The sequence below is a fragment of the Toxotes jaculatrix genome, chromosome 16 (genome assembly GCF_017976425.1).
Source record: "Toxotes jaculatrix isolate fToxJac2 chromosome 16, fToxJac2.pri, whole genome shotgun sequence".
Taxonomy (NCBI): Eukaryota; Metazoa; Chordata; class Actinopteri; family Toxotidae; genus Toxotes; species Toxotes jaculatrix.
In genome coordinates, this window is record NC_054409.1 from 2,604,123 (window position 1) to 2,619,715 (window position 15,593).

General features: G+C 47.1%; 18 non-coding genes across 18 annotated transcripts; all 18 read left to right on the top strand.

Annotated features, from left to right (window-relative positions):
• Nucleotides 1–1,058: 1,058 nt before the first annotated feature.
• Nucleotides 1,059–1,222, top strand: LOC121196308. The gene has a single exon (XR_005895776.1). It is a non-coding gene; the product is annotated as a U1 spliceosomal RNA (small nuclear RNA).
• Nucleotides 1,223–1,799: 577 nt separating this feature from the next.
• LOC121196520 lies at nucleotides 1,800–1,990 on the top strand. The gene has a single exon (XR_005895972.1). It is a non-coding gene; the product is annotated as a U2 spliceosomal RNA (small nuclear RNA).
• Nucleotides 1,991–2,384: 394 nt separating this feature from the next.
• On the top strand, nucleotides 2,385–2,499 carry LOC121196734. Its single transcript, XR_005896164.1, has one exon. It is a non-coding gene; the product is annotated as a U5 spliceosomal RNA (small nuclear RNA).
• A 1,159-nt stretch (nucleotides 2,500–3,658) lies between these two features.
• LOC121196309 lies at nucleotides 3,659–3,822 on the top strand. The gene has a single exon (XR_005895777.1). It is a non-coding gene; the product is annotated as a U1 spliceosomal RNA (small nuclear RNA).
• Nucleotides 3,823–4,399: 577 nt separating this feature from the next.
• LOC121196521 lies at nucleotides 4,400–4,590 on the top strand. Its single transcript, XR_005895973.1, has one exon. It is a non-coding gene; the product is annotated as a U2 spliceosomal RNA (small nuclear RNA).
• Nucleotides 4,591–4,980: 390 nt separating this feature from the next.
• Nucleotides 4,981–5,095, top strand: LOC121196735. Its single transcript, XR_005896165.1, has one exon. It is a non-coding gene; the product is annotated as a U5 spliceosomal RNA (small nuclear RNA).
• Nucleotides 5,096–6,258: 1,163 nt separating this feature from the next.
• LOC121196310 lies at nucleotides 6,259–6,422 on the top strand. Its single transcript, XR_005895778.1, has one exon. It is a non-coding gene; the product is annotated as a U1 spliceosomal RNA (small nuclear RNA).
• A 577-nt stretch (nucleotides 6,423–6,999) lies between these two features.
• Nucleotides 7,000–7,190, top strand: LOC121196504. The gene has a single exon (XR_005895957.1). It is a non-coding gene; the product is annotated as a U2 spliceosomal RNA (small nuclear RNA).
• A 390-nt stretch (nucleotides 7,191–7,580) lies between these two features.
• LOC121196736 lies at nucleotides 7,581–7,695 on the top strand. The gene has a single exon (XR_005896166.1). It is a non-coding gene; the product is annotated as a U5 spliceosomal RNA (small nuclear RNA).
• A 1,159-nt stretch (nucleotides 7,696–8,854) lies between these two features.
• LOC121196435 lies at nucleotides 8,855–9,018 on the top strand. Its single transcript, XR_005895897.1, has one exon. It is a non-coding gene; the product is annotated as a U1 spliceosomal RNA (small nuclear RNA).
• A 577-nt stretch (nucleotides 9,019–9,595) lies between these two features.
• Nucleotides 9,596–9,786, top strand: LOC121196522. Its single transcript, XR_005895974.1, has one exon. It is a non-coding gene; the product is annotated as a U2 spliceosomal RNA (small nuclear RNA).
• Nucleotides 9,787–10,180: 394 nt separating this feature from the next.
• Nucleotides 10,181–10,295, top strand: LOC121196737. Its single transcript, XR_005896167.1, has one exon. It is a non-coding gene; the product is annotated as a U5 spliceosomal RNA (small nuclear RNA).
• A 1,165-nt stretch (nucleotides 10,296–11,460) lies between these two features.
• Nucleotides 11,461–11,624, top strand: LOC121196295. The gene has a single exon (XR_005895763.1). It is a non-coding gene; the product is annotated as a U1 spliceosomal RNA (small nuclear RNA).
• A 577-nt stretch (nucleotides 11,625–12,201) lies between these two features.
• Nucleotides 12,202–12,392, top strand: LOC121196510. The gene has a single exon (XR_005895962.1). It is a non-coding gene; the product is annotated as a U2 spliceosomal RNA (small nuclear RNA).
• A 390-nt stretch (nucleotides 12,393–12,782) lies between these two features.
• LOC121196184 lies at nucleotides 12,783–12,897 on the top strand. Its single transcript, XR_005895659.1, has one exon. It is a non-coding gene; the product is annotated as a U5 spliceosomal RNA (small nuclear RNA).
• A 1,162-nt stretch (nucleotides 12,898–14,059) lies between these two features.
• On the top strand, nucleotides 14,060–14,223 carry LOC121196311. Its single transcript, XR_005895779.1, has one exon. It is a non-coding gene; the product is annotated as a U1 spliceosomal RNA (small nuclear RNA).
• A 577-nt stretch (nucleotides 14,224–14,800) lies between these two features.
• Nucleotides 14,801–14,991, top strand: LOC121196523. Its single transcript, XR_005895975.1, has one exon. It is a non-coding gene; the product is annotated as a U2 spliceosomal RNA (small nuclear RNA).
• A 395-nt stretch (nucleotides 14,992–15,386) lies between these two features.
• Nucleotides 15,387–15,501, top strand: LOC121196739. Its single transcript, XR_005896169.1, has one exon. It is a non-coding gene; the product is annotated as a U5 spliceosomal RNA (small nuclear RNA).
• The last annotated feature ends 92 nt before the right edge of the window (nucleotides 15,502–15,593 follow it).

Below are 15,593 nucleotides of genomic sequence, written 5' to 3' on the forward strand. Positions count from 1 at the left end.
GTCAATTCGCTGGTATACTTTATTTTTAGGCTTTGGTGGGGATGCTGGTGTCTTTGAGACAAGAAAAGTGTACATGATGACAGTAAAAAAAGAAATAACGCTACTGAATGAACTTATTTCTTCAATATGACAGATGATGCTTGAAAAATATACAGTTGTAAGAAGCAAAGGAAACAAGAGAAGCTTTTACAAAAACAAGGTTCATGCAGCATTTTCACTTTGCACTCATCAAACACACATTCACAGATGACTACATGAATACATGACTTTATGTGTGTACAGGTCTAGTGTTTTTTTTTTTTTTTTGTATTCTTTGACAGAGGCACTGGTACTGACATAGGTCTGAGATGCTAAGAGAGAGAGAGGTTAGGGCGAGGGAAAGCATTATGCCAGAGAGTGTCCTCACAAAGATATAAGTACCGGTATGTGTGAGCGTGTGTTTGTCCTTTGATGCCTTTGATGTATCAAGATTCTACAGTCTGATGTCAGAGGCTGCAGTAAGTGGACACACAGCCAGAGACAAGTTCAGAAGTCAAACAGGAGCAGAAACAGTTGGACTGGACAGGACTTGCTTATGATTTAGGAAGAAAGAAGCCCTCAGATATTTCTGCACAATTATTGACAAGGAAGGGAGGAGCTACTGCTGTTACAAGGACAAGAGGAAACCACAGGAAAGTCCAGATCAGCTCCAAGGTTTTCGCTGAGTCAATACATGTTAGTAGTTCATGTCAGTGTTTAGTTCATTTAGTCAAATGTTTTGAAAAGTGTCCCACGTGGGCCTTTGCTTTCTTTCCCAAGAGACAGCTTGACTAGTGGCATTTCACACAGTGTTCCTTTGTTTTTGGCAGAGCAGTGCATGATGGGTAGATCCAACAAAGCGCGTTTGCCGCACGCCGCAGCCTATTTGCAGCAGTGTTTGTGTCTTTTCAGCCATAAATGTAACAGACAAAGGGGAGCTGATGCTCAAGGCGCTGAAATGTGGGATTATGCATTGTAGGCACCGTCAGCCAGAGCGCGGTGCCTGGTGACCACCACCCGCTCTCTTCCAGCTGCAGCTCATACTTACCTGGCAGGGGAGATACCATGATCAACAAGGTGGTTCACCCAGGGCGAGGCTCAGTCATTGCACTCCGGCTGTGCTGACCCCTGCGAATTCCCCAAATGTGGGAATCTCGACTGCATAATTTCTGGTAGTGGGGGACTGCGTTCGCGCTCTCCCCTGTTGCGTGCGTGTAGAAGAAAACACAATGTGTCAGGAATGCCCATGCGCTAACCTGTTGAAGACTCTCCGTTTTGTGAAGTGGCTTTGTTGATTTGGAGTTACATGTCAGCTTTTGCAGTCTGTCCACAAAGCGGCAGTGTTGCTCTGCAGAAGCTCTCTGGCGTGCGCTACAGAGTGGCGTGTTTAGTCATGACAATTCCCCGTGTTCCCGTTGGAATTGGGGAAGTGGGCGTGGCCTTTCCATGACAAAATGAAGTGTGAGCTCTCCTGTCCGACTGTGCTGCTTGTTTGTGGACGAAATGTGTGCTAGATGTTGTTCTAGTATGCTTTATTTCTAGGCTTTGGTGTGGAACAGCAATGAGTTGAAGCTATTTTTGGCCGGCTTTGCCGTATGGCTGAGCCTTTTGAGTTGGTGAAAGGTCAAACATCTTTGTATAGCGGCAGGGAAAAGTACACGGCAGACAGATGGGCGGAGTTGCTAAGTGGCGGCAATCGATAAGCTGGCTTACAAACGGGACACCGCGACAAGTGACGGTTGTACCAAGAGCTTGATTTGGACGTCAAACGCTTGGGCCTCATCGCTTCTCGGCCTTTTGGCTAAGATCAAGTGTAGTATCTGTTCTTATCAGTTTAATATCTGATATGTCCCCTATATGGGGATAACGTATTAAACCCATTTTTAGGAGAGGGAGCTGAAAAGGGAGCTTGCTCCGCTCACTCCACGCATCGACCTGGCATTGCAGTGCCGCCGGGAACGGTGCACCTTTCTCTTGCTTTGTAGAAAATCAAGCTCTGACACGCATGTTTAGTTAGGAGTCAAACTTTTACAGTGGCTGAAGGAAAATGCGGCTAAGTTTTTATCAAGTGAATTGTGCACAACCAGTCAGTTGATTTACTGATATCACCCAGGGAACCCCGCTCAACAACACAGTGCACTTCAGCTACGATGATTGGTCGCGGACTCCCTGAAGACGCCTGATCGTTTCCCAGACTTTGTAGTCTCCATGTAAAAGCCAGGCCTGGATTTTTCAGGCTGGAGATGCTGGGGGGGCAATGGAGGGGAGGCTGGGATTTAGCACGCGGCAAGCCAAGGGAGGCACACCGCGACGGTGGTAGCTGGGACGACTAGGGTCCTCAGCTGCTCTCTGAGACAGGCCTGTTCTGACTCTTGTTTCTCTTCATAACGCACAAGTCTTTCGCCTTTTACTAAAGACTTCCGTGGAGAGGAACACCAATGAGTTGAAGTTATTTTTGGCTGGCTCGGCCTTATGGCTGAGCCTTTTGAGTTGGTGAAAAGTCAAACATCTTTATAGAGCGCCACAAGTGGGAGCTCCCCTGTCCGACTTTGCTCTTTCTTTGCGGAAGAAATGTGTGCTAGATGTTGTCAATTCGCTGGTATACTTTATTTTTAGGCTTTGGTGGGGATGCTGGTGTCTTTGAGACAAGAAAAGTGTACATGATGACAGTAAAAAAAGAAATAACGCTACTGAATGAACTTATTTCTTCAATATGACAGATGATGCTTGAAAAATATACAGTTGTAAGAAGCAAAGGAAAGAAGAGAAGCTTTTACAAAAACAAGGTTCATGCAGCATTTTCACTTTGCACTCATCAAACACACATTCACAGATGACTACATGAATACATGACTTTATGTGTGTACAGGTCTAGGGTTTTTTTTTTTGTATTCTTTGACAGAGGCACTGCTACTGACATAGGTCTGAGATGCTAAGAGAGAGAGAGGTTAGGGCGAGGGAAAGCATTATGCCAGAGAGTGTCCTCACAAAGATATAAGTACCGGTATGTGTGAGCGTGTGTTTGTCCTTTGATGCCTTTGATGTATCAAGATTCTACAGTCTGATGTCAGAGGCTGCAGTAAGTGGACACACAGCCAGAGACAAGTTCAGAAGTCAAACAGGAGCAGAAACAGTTGGACTGGACAGGACTTGCTTATGATTTAGGAAGAAAGAAGCCCTCAGATATTTCTGCACAATTATTGACAAGGAAGGGAGGAGCTACTGCTGTTACAAGGACAAGAGGAAACCACAGGAAAGTCCAGATCAGCTCCAAGGTTTTCGCTGAGTCAATACATGTTAGTAGTTCATGTCAGTGTTTAGTTCATTTAGTCAAATGTTTTGAAAAGTGTCCCACGTGGGCCTTTGCTTTCTTTCCCAAGAGACAGCTTGACTAGTGGCATTTCACACAGTGTTCCTTTGTTTTTGGCAGAGCAGTGCATGATGGGTAGATCCAACAAAGCGCGTTTGCCGCACGCCGCAGCCTATTTGCAGCAGTGTTTGTGTCTTTTCAGCCATAAATGTAACAGACAAAGGGGAGCTGATGCTCAAGGCGCTGAAATGTGGGATTATGCATTGTAGGCACCGTCAGCCAGAGCGCGGTGCCTGGTGACCACCACCCGCTCTCTTCCAGCTGCAGCTCATACTTACCTGGCAGGGGAGATACCATGATCAACAAGGTGGTTCACCCAGGGCGAGGCTCAGTCATTGCACTCCGGCTGTGCTGACCCCTGCGAATTCCCCAAATGTGGGAATCTCGACTGCATAATTTCTGGTAGTGGGGGACTGCGTTCGCGCTCTCCCCTGTTGCGTGCGTGTAGAAGAAAACACAATGTGTCAGGAATGCCCATGCGCTAACCTGTTGAAGACTCTCCGTTTTGTGAAGTGGCTTTGTTGATTTGGAGTTACATGTCAGCTTTTGCAGTCTGTCCACAAAGCGGCAGTGTTGCTCTGCAGAAGCTCTCTGGCGTGCGCTACAGAGTGGCGTGTTTAGTCATGACAATTCCCCGTGTTCCCGTTGGAATTGGGGAAGTGGGCGTGGCCTTTCCATGACAAAATGAAGTGTGAGCTCTCCTGTCCGACTTTGCTGCTTGTTTGTGGACGAAATGTGTGCTAGATGTTCTTCTAGTATGCTTTATTTCTAGGCTTTGGTGTGGAACAGCAATGAGTTGAAGCTATTTTTGGCCGGCTTTGCCGTATGGCTGAGCCTTTTGAGTTGGTGAAAGGTCAAACATCTTTGTATAGCGGCAGGGAAAAGTACACGGCAGACAGATGGGCGGAGTTGCTAAGTGGCGGCAATCGATAAGCTGGCTTACAAACGGGACACCGCGACAAGTGACGGTTGTACCAAGAGCTTGATTTGGACGTCAAACGCTTGGGCCTCATCGCTTCTCGGCCTTTTGGCTAAGATCAAGTGTAGTATCTGTTCTTATCAGTTTAATATCTGATATGTCCCCTATATGGGGATAACGTATTAAACCCATTTTTAGGAGAGGGAGCTGAAAAGGGAGCTTGCTCCGCTCACTCCACGCATCGACCTGGCATTGCAGTGCCGCCGGGAACGGTGCACCTTTCTCTTGCTTTGTAGAAAATCAAGCTCTGACACGCATGTTTAGTTAGGAGTCAAACTTTTACAGTGGCTGAAGGAAAATGCGGCTAAGTTTTTATCAAGTGAATTGTGCACAACCAGTCAGTTGATTTACTGATATCACCCAGGGAACCCCGCTCAACAACACAGTGCACTTCAGCTACGATGATTGGTCGCGGACTCCCTGAAGACGCCTGATCGTTTCCCAGACTTTGTAGTCTCCATGTAAAAGCCAGGCCTGGATTTTTCAGGCTGGAGGTGGTGGGGGGTGGAGGGGAGGCTGGGATTTAGCACGCGGCAAGCCAAGGGAGGCGCACCGCGACGGTGGTAGCTGGGACGACTAGGGTCCTCAGCTGCTCTCTGAGACAGGCCTGTTCTGACTCTTGTTTCTCTTCATAACGCACAAGTCTTTCGCCTTTTACTAAAGACTTCCGTGGAGAGGAACACCAATGAGTTGAAGTTATTTTTGGCTGGCTCGGCCTTATGGCTGAGCCTTTTGAGTTGGTGAAAAGTCAAACATCTTTATAGAGCGCCACAAGTGGGAGCTCCCCTGTCCGACTTTGCTCTTTCTTTGCGGAAGAAATGTGTGCTAGATGTTGTCAATTCGCTGGTATACTTTATTTTTAGGCTTTGGTGGGGATGCTGGTGTCTTTGAGACAAGAAAAGTGTACATGATGACAGTAAAAAAAGAAATAACGCTACTGAATGAACTTATTTCTTCAATATGACAGATGATGCTTGAAAAATATACAGTTGTAAGAAGCAAAGGAAACAAGAGAAGCTTTTACAAAAACAAGGTTCATGCAGCATTTTCACTTTGCACTCATCAAACACACATTCACAGATGACTACATGAATACATGACTTTATGTGTGTACAGGTCTAGTGTTTTTTTTTTTTTTTGTATTCTTTGACAGAGGCACTGGTACTGACATAGGTCTGAGATGCTAAGAGAGAGAGAGGTTAGGGCGAGGGAAAGCATTATGCCAGAGAGTGTCCTCACAAAGATATAAGTACCGGTATGTGTGAGCGTGTGTTTGTCCTTTGATGCCTTTGATGTATCAAGATTCTACAGTCTGATGTCAGAGGCTGCAGTAAGTGGACACACAGCCAGAGACAGGTTCAGAAGTCAAACAGGAGCAGAAACAGTTGGACTGGACAGGACTTGCTTATGATTTAGGAAGAAAGAAGCCCTCAGATATTTCTGCACAATTATTGACAAGGAAGGGAGGAGCTACTGCTGTTACAAGGACAAGAGGAAACCACAGGAAAGTCCAGATCAGCTCCAAGGTTTTCGCTGAGTCAATACATGTTAGTAGTTCATGTCAGTGTTTAGTTCATTTAGTCAAATGTTTTGAAAAGTGTCCCACGTGGGCCTTTGCTTTCTTTCCCAAGAGACAGCTTGACTAGTGGCATTTCACACAGTGTTCCTTTGTTTTTGGCAGAGCAGTGCATGATGGGTAGATCCAACAAAGCGCGTTTGCCGCACGCCGCAGCCTATTTGCAGCAGTGTTTGTGTCTTTTCAGCCATAAATGTAACAGACAAAGGGGAGCTGATGCTCAAGGCGCTGAAATGTGGGATTATGCATTGTAGGCACCGTCAGCCAGAGCGCGGTGCCTGGTGACCACCACCCGCTCTCTTCCAGCTGCAGCTCATACTTACCTGGCAGGGGAGATACCATGATCAACAAGGTGGTTCACCCAGGGCGAGGCTCAGTCATTGCACTCCGGCTGTGCTGACCCCTGCGAATTCCCCAAATGTGGGAATCTCGACTGCATAATTTCTGGTAGTGGGGGACTGCGTTCGCGCTCTCCCCTGTTGCGTGCGTGTAGAAGAAAACACAATGTGTCAGGAATGCCCATGCGCTAACCTGTTGAAGACTCTCCGTTTTGTGAAGTGGCTTTGTTGATTTGGAGTTACATGTCAGCTTTTGCAGTCTGTCCACAAAGCGGCAGTGTTGCTCTGCAGAAGCTCTCTGGCGTGCGCTACAGAGTGGCGTGTTTAGTCATGACAATTCCCCGTGTTCCCGTTGGAATTGGGGAAGTGGGCGTGGCCTTTCCATGACAAAATGAAGTGTGAGCTCTCCTGTCCGACTGTGCTGCTTGTTTGTGGACGAAATGTGTGCTAGATGTTGTTCTAGTATGCTTTATTTCTAGGCTTTGGTGTGGAACAGCAATGAGTTGAAGCTATTTTTGGCCGGCTTTGCCGTATGGCTGAGCCTTTTGAGTTGGTGAAAGGTCAAACATCTTTGTATAGCGGCAGGGAAAAGTACACGGCAGACAGATGGGCGGAGTTGCTAAGTGGCGGCAATCGATAAGCTGGCTTACAAACGGGACACCGCGACAAGTGACGGTTGTACCAAGAGCTTGATTTGGACGTCAAACGCTTGGGCCTCATCGCTTCTCGGCCTTTTGGCTAAGATCAAGTGTAGTATCTGTTCTTATCAGTTTAATATCTGATATGTCCCCTATATGGGGATAACGTATTAAACCCATTTTTAGAAGAGGGAGCTGAAAAGGGAGCTTGCTCCGCTCACTCCACGCATCGACCTGGCATTGCAGTGCCGCCGGGAACGGTGCACCTTTCTCTTGCTTTGTAGAAAATCAAGCTCTGACACGCATGTTTAGTTAGGAGTCAAACTTTTACAGTGGCTGAAGGAAAATGCGGCTAAGTTTTTATCAAGTGAATTGTGCACAACCAGTCAGTTGATTTACTGATATCACCCAGGGAACCCCGCTCAACAACACAGTGCACTTCAGCTACGATGATTGGTCGCGGACTCCCTGAAGACGCCTGATCGTTTCCCAGACTTTGTAGTCTCCATGTAAAAGCCAGGCCTGGATTTTTCAGGCTGGAGGTGGTGGGGGGTGGAGGGGAGGCTGGGATTTAGCACGCGGCAAGCCAAGGGAGGCGCACCGCGACGGTGGTAGCTGGGACGACTAGGGTCCTCAGCTGCTCTCTGAGACAGGCCTGTTCTGACTCTTGTTTCTCTTCATAACGCACAAGTCTTTCGCCTTTTACTAAAGACTTCCGTGGAGAGGAACACCAATGAGTTGAAGTTATTTTTGGCTGGCTCGGCCTTATGGCTGAGCCTTTTGAGTTGGTGAAAAGTCAAACATCTTTATAGAGCGCCACAAGTGGGAGCTCCCCTGTCCGACTTTGCTCTTTCTTTGCGGAAGAAATGTGTGCTAGATGTTGTCATTTCGCTGGTATACTTTATTTTTAGGCTTTGGTGGGGATGCTGGTGTCTTTGAGACAAGAAAAGTGTACATGATGACAGTAAAAAAAGAAATAACGCTACTGAATGAACTTATTTCTTCAATATGACAGATGATGCTTGAAAAATATACAGTTGTAAGAAGCAAAGGAAAGAAGAGAAGCTTTTACAAAAACAAGGTTCATGCAGCATTTTCACTTTGCACTCATCAAACACACATTCACAGATGACTACATGAATACATGACTTTATGTGTGTACAGGTCTAGGGTTTTTTTTTTTGTATTCTTTGACAGAGGCACTGCTACTGACATAGGTCTGAGATGCTAAGAGAGAGAGAGGTTAGGGCGAGGGAAAGCATTATGCCAGAGAGTGTCCTCACAAAGATATAAGTACCGGTATGTGTGAGCGTGTGTTTGTCCTTTGATGCCTTTGATGTATCAAGATTCTACAGTCTGATGTCAGAGGCTGCAGTAAGTGGACACACAGCCAGAGACAAGTTCAGAAGTCAAACAGGAGCAGAAACAGTTGGACTGGACAGGACTTGCTTATGATTTAGGAAGAAAGAAGCCCTCAGATATTTCTGCACAATTATTGACAAGGAAGGGAGGAGCTACTGCTGTTACAAGGACAAGAGGAAACCACAGGAAAGTCCAGATCAGCTCCAAGGTTTTCGCTGAGTCAATACATGTTAGTAGTTCATGTCAGTGTTTAGTTCATTTAGTCAAATGTTTTGAAAAGTGTCCCACGTGGGCCTTTGCTTTCTTTCCCAAGAGACAGCTTGACTAGTGGCATTTCACACAGTGTTCCTTTGTTTTTGGCAGAGCAGTGCATGATGGGTAGATCCAACAAAGCGCGTTTGCCGCACGCCGCAGCCTATTTGCAGCAGTGTTTGTGTCTTTTCAGCCATAAATGTAACAGACAAAGGGGAGCTGATGCTCAAGGCGCTGAAATGTGGGATTATGCATTGTAGGCACCGTCAGCCAGAGCGCGGTGCCTGGTGACCACCACCCGCTCTCTTCCAGCTGCAGCTCATACTTACCTGGCAGGGGAGATACCATGATCAACAAGGTGGTTCACCCAGAGCAAGGCTCAGTCATTGCACTCCGGCTGTGCTGACCCCTGCGAATTCCCCAAATGTGGGAATCTCGACTGCATAATTTCTGGTAGTGGGGGACTGCGTTCGCGCTCTCCCCTGTTGCGTGCGTGTAGAAGAAAACACAATGTGTCAGGAATGCCCATGCGCTAACCTGTTGAAGACTCTCCGTTTTGTGAAGTGGCTTTGTTGATTTGGAGTTACATGTCAGCTTTTGCAGTCTGTCCACAAAGCGGCAGTGTTGCTCTGCAGAAGCTCTCTGGCGTGCGCTACAGAGTGGCGTGTTTAGTCATGACAATTCCCCGTGTTCCCGTTGGAATTGGGGAAGTGGGCGTGGCCTTTCCATGACAAAATGAAGTGTGAGCTCTCCTGTCCGACTTTGCTGCTTGTTTGTGGACGAAATGTGTGCTAGATGTTCTTCTAGTATGCTTTATTTCTAGGCTTTGGTGTGGAACAGCAATGAGTTGAAGCTATTTTTGGCCGGCTTTGCCGTATGGCTGAGCCTTTTGAGTTGGTGAAAGGTCAAACATCTTTGTATAGCGGCAGGGAAAAGTACACGGCAGACAGATGGGCGGAGTTGCTAAGTGGCGGCAATCGATAAGCTGGCTTACAAACGGGACACCGCGACAAGTGACGGTTGTACCAAGAGCTTGATTTGGACGTCAAACGCTTGGGCCTCATCGCTTCTCGGCCTTTTGGCTAAGATCAAGTGTAGTATCTGTTCTTATCAGTTTAATATCTGATATGTCCCCTATATGGGGATAACGTATTAAACCCATTTTTAGGAGAGGGAGCTGAAAAGGGAGCTTGCTCCGCTCACTCCACGCATCGACCTGGCATTGCAGTGCCGCCGGGAACGGTGCACCTTTCTCTTGCTTTGTAGAAAATCAAGCTCTGACACGCATGTTTAGTTAGGAGTCAAACTTTTACAGTGGCTGAAGGAAAATGCGGCTAAGTTTTTATCAAGTGAATTGTGCACAACCAGTCAGTTGATTTACTGATATCACCCAGGGAACCCCGCTCAACAACACAGTGCACTTCAGCTACGATGATTGGTCGCGGACTCCCTGAAGACGCCTGATCGTTTCCCAGACTTTGTAGTCTCCATGTAAAAGCCAGGCCTGGATTTTTCAGGCTGGAGATGCTGGGGGGGCAATGGAGGGGAGGCTGGGATTTAGCACGCGGCAAGCCAAGGGAGGCACACCGCGACGGTGGTAGCTGGGACGACTAGGGTCCTCAGCTGCTCTCTGAGACAGGCCTGTTCTGACTCTTGTTTCTCTTCATAACGCACAAGTCTTTCGCCTTTTACTAAAGACTTCCGTGGAGAGGAACACCAATGAGTTGAAGTTATTTTTGGCTGGCTCGGCCTTATGGCTGAGCCTTTTGAGTTGGTGAAAAGTCAAACATCTTTATAGAGCGCCACAAGTGGGAGCTCCCCTGTCCGACTTTGCTCTTTCTTTGCGGAAGAAATGTGTGCTAGATGTTGTCATTTCGCTGGTATACTTTATTTTTAGGCTTTGGTGGGGATGCTGCCGTCTTTGAGACAAGAAAAGTGTACATGATGACAGTAAAAAAAGAAATAACGCTACTGAATGAACTTATTTCTTCAATATGACAGATGATGCTTGAAAAATATACAGTTGTAAGAAGCAAAGGAAACAAGAGAAGCTTTTACAAAAACAAGGTTCATGCAGCATTTTCACTTTGCACTCATCAAACACACATTCACAGATGACTACATGAATACATGACTTTATGTGTGTACAGGTCTAGTGTTTTTTTTTTTTTTTTTGTATTCTTTGACAGAGGCACTGGTACTGACATAGGTCTGAGATGCTAAGAGAGAGAGAGGTTAGGGCGAGGGAAAGCATTATGCCAGAGAGTGTCCTCACAAAGATATAAGTACCGGTATGTGTGAGCGTGTGTTTGTCCTTTGATGCCTTTGATGTATCAAGATTCTACAGTCTGATGTCAGAGGCTGCAGTAAGTGGACACACAGCCAGAGACAAGTTCAGAAGTCAAACAGGAGCAGAAACAGTTGGACTGGACAGGACTTGCTTATGATTTAGGAAGAAAGAAGCCCTCAGATATTTCTGCACAATTATTGACAAGGAAGGGAGGAGCTACTGCTGTTACAAGGACAAGAGGAAACCACAGGAAAGTCCAGATCAGCTCCAAGGTTTTCGCTGAGTCAATACATGTTAGTAGTTCATGTCAGTGTTTAGTTCATTTAGTCAAATGTTTTGAAAAGTGTCCCACGTGGGCCTTTGCTTTCTTTCCCAAGAGACAGCTTGACTAGTGGCATTTCACACAGTGTTCCTTTGTTTTTGGCAGAGCAGTGCATGATGGGTAGATCCAACAAAGCGCGTTTGCCGCACGCCGCAGCCTATTTGCAGCAGTGTTTGTGTCTTTTCAGCCATAAATGTAACAGACAAAGGGGAGCTGATGCTCAAGGCGCTGAAATGTGGGATTATGCATTGTAGGCACCGTCAGCCAGAGCGCTGTGCCTGGTGACCACCACCCGCTCTCTTCCAGCTGCAGCTCATACTTACCTGGCAGGGGAGATACCATGATCAACAAGGTGGTTCACCCAGGGCGAGGCTCAGTCATTGCACTCCGGCTGTGCTGACCCCTGCGAATTCCCCAAATGTGGGAATCTCGACTGCATAATTTCTGGTAGTGGGGGACTGCGTTCGCGCTTTCCCCTGTTGCGTGCGTGTAGAAGAAAACACAATGTGTCAGGAATGCCCATGCGCTAACCTGTTGAAGACTCTCCATTTTGTGAAGTGGCTTTGTTGATTTGGAGTTACATGTCAGCTTTTGCAGTCTGTCCACAAAGCGGCAGTGTTGCTCTGCAGAAGCTCTCTGGCGTGCGCTACAGAGTGGCGTGTTTAGTCATGACAATTCCCCGTGTTCCCATTGGAATTGGGGAAGTGGGCGTGGCCTTTCCATGACAAAATGAAGTGTGAGCTCTCCTGTCCGACTTTGCTGCTTGTTTGTGGAAGAAATGTGTGCTAGATGTTGTTCTAGTATGCTTTATTTCTAGGCTTTGGTGTGGAACAGCAATGAGTTGAAGCTATTTTTGGCCAGCTTTGCCGTATGGCTGAGCCTTTTGAGTTGGTGAAAGGTCAAACATCTTTGTATAGCGGCAGGGAAAAGTACACGGCAGACAGATGGGCGGAGTTGCTAAGTGGCGGCAATTGATAAGCTGGCTTACAAACGGGACACCGCGACAAGTGACGGTTGTACCAAGAGCTTGATTTGGACGTCAAACGCTTGGGCCTCATCGCTTCTCGGCCTTTTGGCTAAGATCAAGTGTAGTATCTGTTCTTATCAGTTTAATATCTGATATGTCCCCTATATGGGGATAATGTATTAAACCCATTTTTAGGAGAGGGAGCTGAAAAGGGAGCTTGCTCCGCTCACTCCACGCATCGACCTGGCATTGCAGTGCCGCCGGGAACGGTGCACCTTTCTCTTGCTTTGTAGAAAATCAAGCTCTGACACGCATGTTTAGTTAGGAGTCAAACTTTTACAGTGGCTGAAGGAAAATGCGGCTAAGTTTTTATCAAGTGAATTGTGCACAACCAGTCAGTTGATTTACTGATATCACCCAGGGAACCCCGCTCAACAACACAGTGCACTTCAGCTACGATGATTGGTCGCGGACTCCCTGAAGACGCCTGATCGTTTCCCAGACTTTGTAGTGTCCATGTAAAAGCCAGGCCTGGATTTTTCAGGCTGAAGGTGGTGGGGGGTGGAGGGGAGGCTGGGATTTAGCACTCGGCAAGTCAAGGGAGGTGCACCGCGACGGTGGTAGCTGGGACGACTAGGGTCCTTAGCTGCTCTCTGAGACAGGCCTGTTCTGACTCTTGTTTCTCTTCATAACGCACAAGTCTTTCGCCTTTTACTAAAGACTTCCGTGGAGAGGAACACCAATGAGTTGAAGTTATTTTTGGCTGGCTTGGCCTTATGGCTGAGCCTTTTGAGTTGGTGAAAAGTCAAACATCTTTATAGAGCGCCACAAGTGGGAGCTCCCCTGTCCGACTTTGCTCTTTCTTTGCGGAAGAAATGTGTGCTAGATGTTGTCATTTCGCTGGTATACTTTATTTTTAGGCTTTGGTGGGGATGCTGCCGTCTTTGAGACAAGAAAAGTGTACATGATGACAGTAAAAAAAGAAATAACGCTACTGAATGAACTTATTTCTTCAATATGACAGATGATGCTTGAAAAATATACAGTTGTAAGAAGCAAAGGAAACAAGAGAAGCTTTTACAAAAACAAGGTTCATGCAGCATTTTCACTTTGCACTCATCAAACACACATTCACAGATGACTACATGAATACATGACTTTATGTGTGTACAGGTCTAGTGTTTTTTTTTTTTTTGTATTCTTTGACAGAGGCACTGCTACTGACATAGGTCTGAGATGCTAAGAGAGAGAGAGGTTAGGGTGAGGGAAAGCATTATGCCAGAGAGTGTCCTCACAAAGATATAAGTACCGGTATGTGTGAGCGTGTGTTTGTCCTTTGATGCCTTTGATGTATCAAGATTCTACAGTCTGATGTCAGAGGCTGCAGTAAGTGGACACACAGCCAGAGACAAGTTCAGAAGTCAAACAGGAGCAGAAACAGTTGGACTGGACAGGACTTGCTTATGATTTAGGAAGAAAGAAGCCCTCAGATATTTCTGCACAATTATTGACAAGGAAGGGAGGAGCTACTGCTGTTACAAGGGCAAGAGGAAACCACAGGAAAGTCCAGATCAGCTCCAAGGTTTTCGCTGAGTCAATACATGTTAGTAGTTCATGTCAGTGTTTAGTTCATTTAGTCAAATGTTTTGAAAAGTGTCCCACGTGGGCCTTTGCTTTCTTTCCCAAGAGACAGCTTGACTAGTGGCATTTCACACAGTGTTCCTTTGTTTTTGGCAGAGCAGTGCATGATGGGTAGATCCAACAAAGCGCGTTTGCCGCACGCCGCAGCCTATTTGCAGCAGTGTTTGTGTCTTTTCAGCCATAAATGTAACAGACAAAGGGGAGCTGATGCTCAAGGCGCTGAAATGTGGGATTATGCATTGTAGGCACCGTCAGCCAGAGCGCTGTGCCTGGTGACCACCACCCGCTCTCTTCCAGCTGCAGCTCATACTTACCTGGCAGGGGAGATACCATGATCAACAAGGTGGTTCACCCAGGGCGAGGCTCAGTCATTGCACTCCGGCTGTGCTGACCCCTGCGAATTCCCCAAATGTGGGAATCTCGACTGCATAATTTCTGGTAGTGGGGGACTGCGTTCGCGCTCTCCCCTGTTGCGTGCGTGTAGAAGAAAACACAATGTGTCAGGAATGCCCATGCGCTAACCTGTTGAAGACTCTCCGTTTTGTGAAGTGGCTTTGTTGATTTGGAGTTACATGTCAGCTTTTGCAGTCTGTCCACAAAGCGGCAGTGTTGCTCTGCAGAAGCTCTCTGGCGTGCGCTACAGAGTGGCGTGTTTAGTCATGACAATTCCCCGTGTTCCCATTGGAATTGGGGAAGTGGGCGTGGCCTTTCCATGACAAAATGAAGTGTGAGCTCTCCTGTCCGACTTTGCTGCTTGTTTGTGGAAGAAATGTGTGCTAGATGTTGTTCTAGTATGCTTTATTTCTAGGCTTTGGTGTGGAACAGCAATGAGTTGAAGCTATTTTTGGCCGGCTTTGCCGTATGGCTGAGCCTTTTGAGTTGGTGAAAGGTCAAACATCTTTGTATAGCGGCAGGGAAAAGTACACGGCAGACAGATGGGCGGAGTTGCTAAGTGGCGGCAATTGATAAGCTGGCTTACAAACGGGACACCGCGACAAGTGACGGTTGTACCAAGAGCTTGATTTGGACGTCAAACGCTTGGGCCTCATCGCTTCTCGGCCTTTTGGCTAAGATCAAGTGTAGTATCTGTTCTTATCAGTTTAATATCTGATATGTCCCCTATATGGGGATAACGTATTAAACCCATTTTTAGGAGAGGGAGCTGAAAAGGGAGCTTGCTCCGCTCACTCCACGCATCGACCTGGCATTGCAGTGCCGCCGGGAACGGTGCACCTTTCTCTTCCTTTGTAGAAAATCAAGCTCTGACACGCATGTTTAGTTAGGAGTCAAACTTTTACAGTGGCTGAAGGAAAATGCGGCTAAGTTTTTATCAAGTGAATTGTGCACAACCAGTCAGTTGATTTACTGATATCACCCAGGGAACCCCGCTCAACAACACAGTGCACTTCAGCTACGATGATTGGTCGCGGACTCCCTGAAGACGCCTGATCGTTTCCCAGACTTTGTAGTCTCCATGTAAAAGCCAGGCCTGGATTTTTCAGGCTGGAGATGCTGGGGGGGGCAATGGAGGGGAGGCTGGGATTTAGCACGCGGCAAGCCAAGGGAGGCGCACCGCGACGGTGGTAGCTGGGACGACTAGGGTCCTCAGCTGCTCTCTGAGACAGGCCTGTTCTGACTCTTGTTTCTCTTCATAACGCACAAGTCTTTCGCCTTTTACTAAAGACTTCCGTGGAGAGGAACACCAATGAGTTGAAGTTATTTTTGGCTGGCTCGGCCTTATGGCTGAGCCTTTTGAGTTGGTGAAAAGTCAAACATCTTTATAGAGCGCCACAAGTGGGAGCTCCCCTGTCCGACTTTGCTCTTTCTTTGCGGAAGAAAT